At 43.0% G+C, this 13,273-nt stretch overlaps 1 long non-coding RNA gene across 1 annotated transcript; it reads right to left on the reverse strand.

The window, feature by feature from the left end:
* Nucleotides 1–181: 181 nt before the first annotated feature.
* On the reverse strand, nucleotides 182–11,706 carry LOC129631304 (uncharacterized). Its single transcript, XR_008703981.1, has 2 exons — nucleotides 11,447–11,706; nucleotides 182–1,133 (listed from the first exon to the last, which is right to left on the reverse strand). It is a non-coding gene; the product is annotated as an uncharacterized LOC129631304 (long non-coding RNA).
* Nucleotides 11,707–13,273: the final 1,567 nt, after the last annotated feature.

The raw sequence follows: 13,273 nt of genomic DNA on the forward strand, positions 1-13,273 counted from the left end.
AGGGTTGGATTAGGGGAGTGGCAAGTATTCCACCAGAGAGGGTTATTGCCTCTCACTATATGCATTCAAACACCCAAAACCTTGGTGACTCCCTCCCCAGTTTCCTTCCCATCCTCTATCCCCCAAAGGAAATGATCCCTTTTAAGCTATAAATAAATAAATAAATACCTTATTTCATACATTTCTTTTTATTTACAGTTTATTGTCAACATGCATTTGTTACATAAAGTGAGAACTTATGAATAATCAAAGTATAATTATGCAGATTCAAAATAGATATTCAACACAAAAAATACAACCATAAAAAGGTTAACTCATGCACACATAACAGCATAGATGCAGCAGGTATTTCAAAGGACAGCAAGTGCTTGCTTTTTCATTTGAAGATGGTGGCCATATCATACACTCGAATGCCTCAGTTTATCAGTGCCTGAGAGCCAAAATTCACTTGTAAAAATGCTTTTCATATTGACACTGTTGTAAAAGATATGTTTTCCAGAATTAAGCCTCCTCTCAGGCTTCTTGCCAGTTTCTAACACCTAAAAACTGATACAGAAAGTATTATAAATGTAACTACACTGATTCTTAAAGGTTAAAAAAAGTATCTCTCAAAATAATTTAAAAGAATTGCAAACAGTAATGCCAGTGCTCTCCCAGATTTACTCCTGCATGAGCATCTCTCTCTGGTTCTACTTCTGCAGCCTTCGCCACACTGCCATCACTCTGCTTGCTTCCTTCCCTGGTTCTTCTACTGGTAGCTTCACTCTAGCTCCAGGCAGCTTTGTATCTTCTAACCACGCCTGCTCCCAAAGTCTTGGTCTGAAGCTCAGTCCCACATGGGCCAAGACTCAGGACACTCCCAACACTGATGAGGCTTGGGGGGCTCCTCCTCCAGCCAACAGACCCCTCTATACTGGTTGCCACAGTTCACATCAGGGTGAGCAACTCTTACCATTGCCTTCTTTCCCAGAAACAGTTTGGAGAAGATTTTGTAGACAAAGTTCCAAAACAACATTATTGCTGGCATTCCTGTGTATGTCACTGCTGCTGTGTCCCTGGATGTTCTCTAGATGTTCCCTGGAGGGGGCCTTTAGAGAAGAGCAGTCAGCAAGAGACCTGGGAGAACCCTAGGACTGAGAAACAGAGATGCAGCTGGTGAGCTGGGCAGCACGGGGTACTGGCTGGAGTCTTTGTGGGTCCTGAATCTGGATATAGGACATAAACCCCACACAAGATGGGGCCCACCTGTAATCTGTCTTCTACTAATCTGGAAGTCCACAACCTTATTGGAAGGCCAGGTACAGACCACCATTCTAGCTGTCACCTGTTGCTCTCAGGAGGTCAAAAGTAAGTGTAAGTAAGTGTTAGTCGCTCAGTCGTGCCCGACTCTTTGAGACCCCATGGAATGTAACCCACCAGGATACTCTGTCCATGGAATTCTCCAGGCAAGAATGCCTAGAGTGGGTTGCCATGTCCTTCTCCAGGGGATCTTCCCAACCCAGGGATCGAACCCTGGTCTCCTGCACTGCAGGTAGATTCTTTACTGACTGAGCTACACGGGCAAAGGAGCATGAAAAAAAAAAAAAAATCAGTGAAAGGAAATGAGTCATTTAAATGGAATTAGGTCCCTCTGTTGGCAGCCAGGGTAGGGAACCTCAGACACAGTAACCTAGACTTCAGATTTCTGCTCTGCAATATAAAAAGCTTAGAAGCATGATTCTCATTCTTACAATAAGAAAATAACTGAAAACACTGAAAAAATATCTCAGATCTGTCAGAGTATTGAAGTCACAAGGCAAAATGTTACCCTGAAAACTAGAGAGATAGGCAGATACGGAAAATCACAGCTTCTAGGTAAAACTGCACAACTCAGAGGAGATTCACACCTAACCAAAACTGTTTTTTAGATAAGACCGCTCATCTGGTATCAGTTTACTCAAGCTCAGGTTCTTTACATCTCAATGCAGAAGTAATTCAGTGAGATAAAATGATAGGTAAGAAGTAGATTTATTTAGAGACACATACATTACATAGACAGAATGCAGTCCATCTCAAAAGGTGAGAGTGGCCCAGATAAAAGAGGTGGTTAGTTTTTATGAATTGGGTAATTTCATAGGCTAATAAATGGGAGGATTATTCCAACTGTCTTGGAGAAGGGGTGGAGATTTCAAGAAATTGGGCCTTTCTGACCTTTTATGGTCTGCCTCAGAATTGTCATGGTTCCTATAAGTGTATCTTTTAGCATATGCTAATTAATGTACTACAATAAGTGTATAATGAGGTTTGAGGTCTACTGGAAGTCTAAGCTTCTACCATCTTAGGCCTAGTTAGTTCTAACCAGTTAATGTTGTATCCTCAACAGTTCTGTCATTCTTTAAGGATTGTGCCCTGATCCCTTCCCTCTTGTTTCACAGGGAGTCCAAGTGGAGAAGCCTGCTGGTGGAGAGAATAGAAACACAAACTGTAATTAACTGACTGCTAGAGACAGAGGAGAAGGGCATGGTAACCCACTCCAGTAGATAGAGACAGAAGTGGAATAGTTTGAGAGTTTAAAACTCAAGGGGACAGCAGTTTTAGTTACCCCATCCACTTTCTTGGGGCTTCCCTGGTGGCTCAGAGGTTAAAGCGTCTGCCTCCAATGCGGGACACCTGGGTTCAATCCCTGGGTTGGGAAGATCTCCTGGAGAAGGAAATGGTAACCCACTCCAGTATTCTTGCCTGGAGAATCCCATGGACGGAGAAGCCTGGTAGGCTACAGTCCATGGGGTCGCAAAGAGTTGGACATGACTGAGCAACTTCACCTTCACCTTCATCCACTTTCTTGAGTTTTACCTTCAGGATCCCCATTAAGTTCTCACTGTGAGGACTGGAGGAAAATTCTCTCACTCTTCCAGCAGGAACAGTGTAAAAGCAACCATTTTGAAATCTTCCAGGGCACTCAGTTCTTCTTCCAATTCTATGTAACAAAGGCCAGGTTTTAAGGAAAACTACTTTTTCTGACCTGGGGAAGGGCAATTAGCCACTCCAGCCCCCTCTAGCCTTTCTATCATATAGAAGTAAGGAAGGGGGAAGCTGAGAAGTACTTGTGAAGATTATATTCCTGGGGCCCAGGCCCATAGGAATACTGAGACATAATCATAGGACTACAGATTGTTCTGTCTTCCCAACACCTTCTTCCAACACAACCACAGATCCCTGCATAATGACAAAGATTATAGTTGAAAAGAAAATGAAAGGCTCATACTCTTAATAAAGGACTTCGCTAGAAGAAAACAAAAACAAGGACACTAGAGGAAACTGATATTTTGGACAGCTACAGCTAAACCAAACAGCAAACACTGTAACTCCCAGCCTGGTCAACATACACCATCACACTAAAGCCAGTTTACCTAGTTCCTGTTACCTAATATATCATGTTGAGTTTTCAAGAAAATTTACAAAGCTAAAAGCAAGAAAAAAAATAGTCTGAAGAGAAAAAGAAAACAACAGAACCAAATTCAGATATGGCAATTATTTTGCAATGATTGGACTAGGAATGTAAAATAACTATGATTGCTATGCTAAGGATTCTAAGGAAAAGGTGGACCACGTTGCAAATACAATAGATAATGCATATAGGGAGACTGAAACTCTGAGAAGGAATCAAAAAGAATTGCTAGCAATCTGAAACACTATTACAGAATTCAGAATGCCGCCTATTAAATGCGAGAAAATATTTGCAAATCATGTATCTGATAAGGAGTTTTAATCCAAAAGATAGAAAGAATCCATACAACTCAGTAGTAAAAAACTAAACAATACAATTTTAAAGTATGAAAAGGATCTGAATATACATTTTCCAAAAAATACATGCAAATAGGTAACAGATATATGAAAAGATGTTTGACATTACTAATAAGGAAATGCCAATCAAAACCACAATGAGATATCACCTCATACCTATCAGAATGGCTATAATCAAAAATATAAAAAATAACACATATTGGTAAAGATGTGAAGAAAAGGGAGTCCCTGTGCCTTGTTAGTGGAAATGTAAATTGGTGCAACCACTATGGAAAACAATCTGGTGGGTCCTCAAAAAATTAAAAATAGAGCTACCATATGATTCAGCAATTCCACTTCTGGTGTATTTATCCAAAGAAAATGAGAAGACTAACTCAAAAACATCTTTACAACTCCATCCCTATTCACTGCACTATTATTTACAATAGGCAAGATATGAAAACAACCTGTCCATTGATGAATGAATGAATAAAAAAAGTGCTATATCTACACAATAGAATATTATCCAGTCATAAAAAAAATAAGGTAATCCTGCCATTTGTGACACCATGTATGGACTTTGAGTGCATTAAGCTAAGTAAAATAAATCAGAGAGAGGAATACTGTATGATCTCACTTATATGTGAAATACATTTTTTAAAAAGGTAAAAGAAAGGAAAAGGTAGCCTAGATTTCGGGAAAGTAGGTTTCCAGAAAGGAGAGCTAGGACCTGTGGCCCCACACTCATGAAGTTATTAGCTCCAGAACCATGAAGGGAGAGAGTCACAGTAGAATTCCTAGAGAAATATGTCAGTGATCCTAATTGACAAGAGAAGGAATGAAAAACACTAGAGACCCATGTGGCAGGCCAAAGACCTCTGCAAAATCATGTAGGATAAACAAGCATGGAGTGCCACTGGCCATGCACAAGACCTCAGAGAGAGGCACAGATGGACCAGGACTCAGGCCACTGTCATCCTACTTTCAGAAAACTGGAAGCTTCACCTGCAGCAGGTGCTTGGTGAATCTATCCATTGATAGATCTGACTGTTGAGCTCAAAGCTCAGAGGATGTCAGGCCCTATGCTGAGGGGTTGAGGATCCAATGTGGGTCTTGTGGCCTAGCAGGAAGTGAAGGCATTGATCACTTATATGCAGCAGAACCATGTGCACTAGGAACTGGGAAACTGAGAAGCCAAGTGAGTGCGTGATGGATTTATACCTGAGCAGGGGTAGGGGTGGGGACAAGGATGATCTCTGAAAGGAAGGGAGGCCTGAAAGATGTCTCATCAAGGCCTAGGAGAAAAGGCTAGAGTGGGTTGTCATTTCCTTCTCCAGGGGATCTTCCTGACCCCAGGGATCAAACCCGCGTCTCCTGAGTCTCCTGCATTAACAGATAGATTCTTTTACCACTGCACCACCTGGGAAGCCCAGGAGAAAAGGCTAGAGAGAAGGAAATGTCCAGTCCGTGCCACTGAACCAAGGGAGCCCCCAAGAACCTGTAGATTACAGCAGAGTTGGAGTAAGATAAGTGACTGGAAGAGATGTAGGGGCAGGATGGAGAGGCCTTCAGTTCAGTTCAGTTCACTCAGTCATGTCCGACTCTTTGCAACCCCATGAACCGCAGCACACCATGCCTCCCTGTCCATCACCAATTCCCGAAATCCACCCAAACCCATGTCCATTGTTTCGGTGACACCATCCAACCATCTCAGCCTCTGTAGTCCCCTTCTCCTGCCCTCAATCTTTCCCAGCATCGGGGGTCTTTTCAAATGAGTCAGCTCTCTGCATCAGGTGGCCAAAGTATTAGATTTCAGCTTCAACATCAGTCCCTCCAATGATCACCCAAGGATTGATTTCCTTTAGGATGTACTGGTTGTATCTCCTTGCAGTCCAAGGGACTCTCAAGTGTCTTTCCCAACACCACAGTTCAAAAGCATCAATTCTTTGGCACTCAGCTTTCTTTATAGTGCAACTCTCACATCCAGACATGACTACTGGAAAAACCATAGCCTTGACTAGACAAACCTTTGTTGGCAAAGTAATGTCTCTGCTTTTTAATATGCTGTCTAGGTTGGTCATAACTTTCCTTCCAAGGAGTAAGTGTCTTTTAATTTCATGGCTGCAACCACCATCTGCAGTGACTTTGGAGCCCAGAAAAATAAAGTCAGCCACTGTTTTCTCATATATTTGCCATGAAGTGATGGGACCAGATACCGTGATCTTAGTTTTCTGAATGTTGAGCTTTAAGCCAATTTTTTCACTCTCCCCTCTTTCACTTTCATCAAGAAGCTCTTTAGTTCTTCTTCACTTTCTGCCATAAGGGTTGTATCATCTGCATATCTGAGGTGATTGATATTTCTTCTTGATTCCAGCTTGTGCTTCATCCAGCCCAGCATTTCTCATGATGAACTCTGTATATAAGTTAAACAAGCAGGGTGACAATATACAGCCTTGACGAACTCCTTTTCCTATTTGGAACCAGTCTGTGGTTCCATGTCCAGTTCTAACTGTTGCTTCCTGGCCTGCATACAGGTTTCTCAAGAGGCATGTCAAGTGGTCTGGTATTCCCATCTCTTTCAGAATTTCCCACAGTTTATTGTGATCTACACAGTCAAAAGCTTTGGCATAGTCAATAAAGCAGAAACAGATGTTTTTCTGGAACTTTCTTGCTTTTTCCATGATCCAGTGGATGTTGGCAATTTGATCTCTGGTTCCTCTGCCTTTTCTGAATCCAGGTTGAACATCTGGAAGTTCACAGTTCACATATAGCTGAAGCCTGGCTTGGAGAATTTTGAGCATTACTTTACTAGCATGTGAGATGAGTGCAATTGTGCGGTAGTTTGAGTATTCTTTGGCATTGCCTTTCTTTGGGATTGGCATGAAAACTGACCTTTTCCAGTCCTGTGGCCACTGCTGAGTTTTCCAAATTTGCTGGCATATTGAGTGAAGCACTTTCACAACATTATCTTTTAGGATTTGAAATAGCTCCACTGGAATTCCATCACCTCCACTAGCTTTGTTCACAGTGATGCTTCTTAAGGCCCACTTGACTTCACATTCCAGGATGTCTGGCTCTAGGTGAGAATGAGTGATCACACTTTCATGATTATCTGGGTCATGAAGATCTTTTTTGTACAGTTCTTCTGTGTATTCTTGCCACCACTTCTTAATATCTTCTGCTTCTGTTAGGTCCATCCCATTTCTGTCCTTTATTGAGCCCATCTTTGTATGAAATGTTCCCTTGGTATCTCTAATTTCCTTGAAGAGATCTCTAGTCTTTCCCATTCTATTGTTTTCCTCTATTCCTTTGCACTGATCGCTGAGGAAGGCTTTCTTATCTCTCCTTGCTATTCTTTGGAACTCTGCATTCAAATGGCTATATCTTTCATTTTCTCCTTTGCCTTTCGACTCTCTTCTTTTCACAGCTATGGACGGAGGTTGTGACATTGTACAGGAGAGGCCTTGGGGACACAAGAAGATAGCTAGGTGTTCCCCAAGAGGTAATAGAAGACCATGGCAGATAGGTCATACCCACAATGAAAATCAGATTGTCACTTTTAAGTATTCTTTCCAGGTTCAGAAGCTAGAAAATGAAAAGTGAGAGTAGGTCACAGAGATAAAAAACAAACTTATGATTACCAAAGGGGAAAGGTGGGAGGGATAAATTAAAAGTTTGGGATTAACATATACACACTACTATATATAACACAGGTAACTAATAAGGACCTATTGTATAGCACAAGGAACTATATCCAAAAGGAATCTGAAAAAGAATATCAATACATAAGTATAACTGAATCACTGTGCTGTATAACTGAAAATAACACAACATTGTAAATTAACTATACCTCAGTAAAAAATTTTTAAAGTCAGGGTAGGCTCTTGCACTGTTGGAGGGAATATAAATGATAGAGCCACCATGGAAGACAGTATGGAGTTTCCTTTAAAGACTAGGAATAAAACTACCATGTGTGTGCACTAAGTTGCTTCAGTCCTATCTGGTTCTTTGTGACCCTTTGGACTGTAGCCCACCAGGCTCCTCTGTCCATGGGATTCTGGGAAGAATTCTGGAGTGGGTTGCCATGCCCTCCTCTAGGGATCTTCCCAACCCAGGAATCAAACCCATTTCTCTTATATCTCCTTCACTGGCAGGTGGGTTCTTCACCACCAGCATCAGTTCTAATGAGGGGGATGAACCTAGAGCCTATTAAACAGAGGGAATTAAGTCAGAAAGAGAAATATAAATATTGTATATTAACACATATATATGGAATCTAGAAAGATGGTACTTATGAATTAATTTTCAGGGCAGCAATGGAGAAACTGTGGAAAATTCTTAGAGAGATGGGAATACCAGACCACCTGACCTACCTCCTGAGAAATCTGTATGCAGGTGAAGAAGCAACAGTTAGAACTGGACATGGAACAACAGACTTGTTCCAAATAGGAAAAGGAGTTCATCAAGGCTGTATATTGTCACCCTGCTTATTTAACTTCTATGCAGAGTACATCATGAGAAACGCTGGGCTGGATGAAGCACAAGCTGGAATCAAGATTGCCGGGAGAAATATCAATAACCTCAGATATGCAGATGATACAACCCTTATGGCAGAAAGTGAAGAAGAACTAAAGAGCTTCTTGATAAAAGTGAAAGAGGAGAGTGAAAAAGTTGGCTTAAAGCTCAACATTCAGAAAACGAAGATCATGGCATCCGGTCCCAGCACTTCATGGCAAATATATGGGGAAACAATGGAAACAGTGACAAACTTTATCTTTTGGGGCTCCAAAATCACTGCAGATGGTGATTGCAGCCATGAAATTAAAAGACACTTGCTCCTTGGAAGAAAAGTTATGACCAACCTAGACAGCATATTAAAAAGCAGAGACATCAATTTGCCAACAAAGATCTGTCTAGTCAAAGCTATGGTTTTCCAGTAGTCATGTATGGATGTGAGAGTTGGACTACAAAGAAAGCTGAGCACTGAAGAATTGATGCTTTTGAACTGCGATGTTGGAGAAGACCACACCACTTGAGAGTCTCTTGGACTGCAAGGAGATCCAGCCAGTCCATCCCAAAGGAAATCAGTCCTGAATATTCATTGGAAGGACTGATGCTGAAGCTGAAGCTCCAATACTTTGATTACTTGATGCAAAGAGTTGACTCATTGGAAAAGACCCTGATGCTGGGAAAGATCGAAGGCTGGAGGAGAAGGGGTAGACAGAGGATGAGCTGGTTGGATGGCATCACTGACTAAATGGACATGAATTTGAGTAAACTCCGGGAATTGGTGATCGACAGGGAGACGTGGTGGGCTGCAGTCCATGGGGTCACAAAGAGTCAGACACGACTGAGCGACTGAGCGACTGAACTGAACTGCATGGAGAAACAGACCTAGAGAATAGAATTATGGACATGGGGTGGGGAGAAGGGAGAGGGTGAGGTGTGTGGAGAGAGTAACATGGAAACTTATGTTACCATGTGTAAACTAGATAGCCAATGGGAATTTGCTGTATGACTCAGGGAACTCAAACAGGGGCTCTTTGACAATCTAGAGTGGTGGGATGGGGAAGGAGATTTGGGAGAGAGGGGACATGGGTGTACCTGTGGCTGATTCTTGTTGATATATGACAGAAAACAATAAAATTATGTAAAGCAAAAATCCTTCAGTTAAAAAATAAACAAATTTTTAAAATATATATTAATAAGTTAAAAACAAGTGATGCATTTGAGTCAGTTCTAATGAGGTGGATAAACCTAGAGCCTATATTATAGAGTGAAGTCAGTCAGAAAGAAAAAAACAAATATCGTATATTGACACACATATATGGGATCTAGAAAGATGGTACTGATGAGCCTATCTGCAAGGAAGCAGTGGAGATGCAGACATAGAGAGCAGACTTATGGACATAGGCAGTGGGGAAGAAGGCTCTAGGGTGGGATGAATGGAGAGAGTAGCATGGAAACACATACACTACCATATGTAAAATAGAGAGCCAAAGGGAATTTGTTATATGACTCAGGGAATCCTGATGGCTCGGATGGTAAAGAATCTGCCTGCAACATAGGTGGCCCAGGTTCCATTCCTGGGTTTGGAAGATCCCCTGGAGAAGGACATGACAACCTATTCCAGCATTCTTGCCTGGAGAATTCCTTGGACAGAGAGTATCCTGATGGGTTATATTCCATGGAGTCACAAAGAGTTGGACATGACTGAGCGACTAACACGTTTCACTTTTCAGAAAACTCAAACTGGAGCTCTGTAACAACCTATAAGGGTGGGATGGGGTGGGAAGTGAGAGGGAGATTCAAGAAGGAAAGGGCATAAGTATACCTATGGCTGATTCATGTTGATGTATGGCAGAAACAAACACGGTGTGTGCTTAGTCACTCAGTCGTGTCTGACTCTTTGCAACCCCATGGACTGTAGCCTGCCAGGCTCCTCTGTCCATGGGGATTCTCCAGGCAAGAATACTGGAGTGGGTTGCCATGCCCTCTTCCAGGGGATCTTCCCAACCCAGGGCTTGAACCCAGGTCTCCTGCATTGCAGGTGTATTCTTTACAATCTGAGACACCAGGGAGGCCCCCCAAAATGTTGTAAAGCAATTATCATTCAATTAAAAATAAATAAACTAAAAAAATGAAGATAGGGAGACAGATCAGGAGATGAGTTCTCAGGTATAGGCAAAAGGGAGTGGTGGCTTGGAAGAATGGTGAGACTAACCAGGACATCTAAGAAGCACTTCAAACATAACCTGAGGACAAATGAGCTTTTGATGTCCCACCCTCTCCCAACCAGCTTGCTCCTTGCCCTGGTATCCCATGTATGTTCATTCACTCAGTTGTGTCTGACTCTTTTCAACTCCGTGGACTGTAACCCACCAGGCTCCTCTGTCCATGGAATTTTCCAGGCAAGAATGCTGGAGTGAGTTACCATTTCTAACTCCAGGGGATCTTCCCTATCCAAGGATCGAATCTGCATCTCTTGCATCTCCTGCATTGGCAGGTGGATTCTTTATCACTGCACTACCTGGGAAGCCCTCCCTTCCCTTGCTAACTCACTTCACTTCTTCCTGTTGCTCAAGATCTTGGTGCCATCTTTAACTCTTATTTGTCATATTTCAGCCTAGCCTGTCCACAAATTCTATCAGCTTTACTGGCCCAATAACCCCAGAATTGCACCACTTCTTATCATGTGGTCTGAGACATCTTCATTGGAACCTGGAATGTGGCAGTGGCTCCCCTTAGCCTCCCAGTTTGCCTTAGGACTTATCTGTTTTGACAAGCTATCCCCTCTCAGGCTGCTGAAATACAGTGCTGAGCCCACTGTCTGACCCTCCCCTGCAGCCTCTAGAATAAAGTAGGATCACCATCACTTCCTTCCAAAACCATCCAGAATGTGCTCTGGCTAGAGCAGCCAGACTTAAATTGAGGAGCTTTCTGTTTTGTTTGGGGAACAGTGAGGCCTGTCACCTAGCTCAAGTAGAGACTGTATATCAAAGCTTACCCTGGCTGCTGTTTTGCCACCTTCCCACCACCCTGGAGATGTTCAGGTGCTTTTTGGCTGTGTGGACCCTTGGACTGAAACCTATCACATCCTATCTCCAACTTGAACCATCTTCACAAGGAATTCTGCTTCTGCTCTTGAGAGGGTACCTGCCCCATGCTAGTTGTGGCCACTCACATTTTACTTGAGGCTCAGCAGCTCCTCCAGACTGTGGAAGTGGATGGGGCTTCTGGAGATTTTGATCCAGAGGGACCCTGAGCCACTGTGGATCAACCAGTTACAAATATAGCAGCCTGTGCTTCTCCAGCAGCCCTCTCTCCCTGCACCTTCTACAAGACTCCGTGAGAGACTATGTAGGGAGACAGCAATTAGCCAGGTGGTGGTGGTAAAACTCTTTTGCCCCACTCCACTCGTGTCCTACAGCTGGGATCATTTGTAGTGCTGAGCATGCACATCGTGGTGTGATATATATAAGCAGCACCTGAAACACTCTTGGAGCGGTGAGTCAAGGCAGTGGCATTGTTTGTGTCAGCCGTTAGAGAGTCAAGCATGTCTGCCTTGCTGCTGTGAGTAATGTTTGCAGTTCCTACTGCTCGTCTCACCTTCTTTCAGCTTCCCAGCTGGAGCCTTGCCTACCCTGGGTTCAGCAAACAGTGAGATACTGCAAGACAGACCATATCAGGTGTTTGCTGTTGGTGTGGGTGTAAAGAGGAGCCCAGATCAGAGCTCACTAAGGGCCAGGCACTGCAGACCAAAGATTAATATTGCTCTCAAGAGGGCCAGGCTACAAAGACATAGCTGGAAAGTCACAAATCAGTAGGCAGGGCCCCAAGACAGATGAAATGAGGAACAGTCAGGATGGGCAGATCCTCAGAAGCCCCATTAGCATGCAGTGCTGGAAGTAGTCTTTACCATTTAGGATGCTTCAAAACTTCCCTGGGGCTTTCATAAATATGGATCCATGAGTCCCAGCCCCAAATACTCTTATTCAGGAGTCAGGAGAACTCACAGGTTTAATGGGTTCAGTGTGATTCACACAGCTGCTGCTCTTTGAGCTACAAGAAAGACTCACACAGGATATGAATCTTGGAGATATTAATTTTTTTTAAACTGCATGGAGAGTTTCAGAACAAGGAATAGAAAAATCTCACCCAGATCAGGTGAGGTCAAAACATGCTGGTGGTTAAGACCCCACATTTCCATTGCAGGGGCCACAGGTTCAATGCCTGCTCTGGGAACTAAGATCCCACATGCCCCATGGTGCAGCCAAAATAAAACAATAACTTGCTGGATGTCAAACTCCAAGGATGGTACCTTACTCCTCTCATCCCCACCTCTACTACTCTATTGATGATTTTTCTTCTAGATGGGGACAAAGTGGAAACAGTGACAGATTTTATTTTCTTGGGCTCCAAAATCACCGCAGACCATGACTGTGGCTGTGAAATTAAAAGACGCTTGCTTCTTGGAAGAAAAGCTATGACAAAACTAGACAGCATGTTAAAACTCAGAGATATTACTTTGCCAACAAAGGTCTGTATAGTCAAAGCTATGGTTTTTCCAGCAGTCATGTACAGACATGAGAGCTGGACCATAAATAAGGCTGAGCACTGAAGAACTGATGCTTTTGAATTGTGGTGTTGGAGAAGACTCTTAAGAATTCCTTGGGACAGCAAGTTGATCAAATCAGTTAATCCTAACGGAAATCAACCCTGAATATTTATTGGAGGAACTGATGCAGAAGCTGAAGCTCCAGTACCTTGGCCACCTGATGTGAAGAGCCATTTCATTGGAAAAGACCCTGATGCTGGAAAGATTAAGGGCAGGAGGAGAAGGGGGCAGCAGAAGATGAGATAGTTGGATGGATTCACTGACTCATGTTCAATGAGCGTGAGTCTGAGCAAGCCCCGGGAGATAGTGAAGGACGGGGAAGCCTGGTATGCTGTTGTCCATGGGGTTGCAAAGAGTTGGACATGACTTAGCAACTGAACAACAACAACAAAG

Source organism: Bubalus kerabau, chromosome 1 (genome assembly GCF_029407905.1).
Source record: "Bubalus kerabau isolate K-KA32 ecotype Philippines breed swamp buffalo chromosome 1, PCC_UOA_SB_1v2, whole genome shotgun sequence".
NCBI lineage: Eukaryota > Metazoa > Chordata > Mammalia > Artiodactyla > Bovidae > Bubalus > Bubalus kerabau.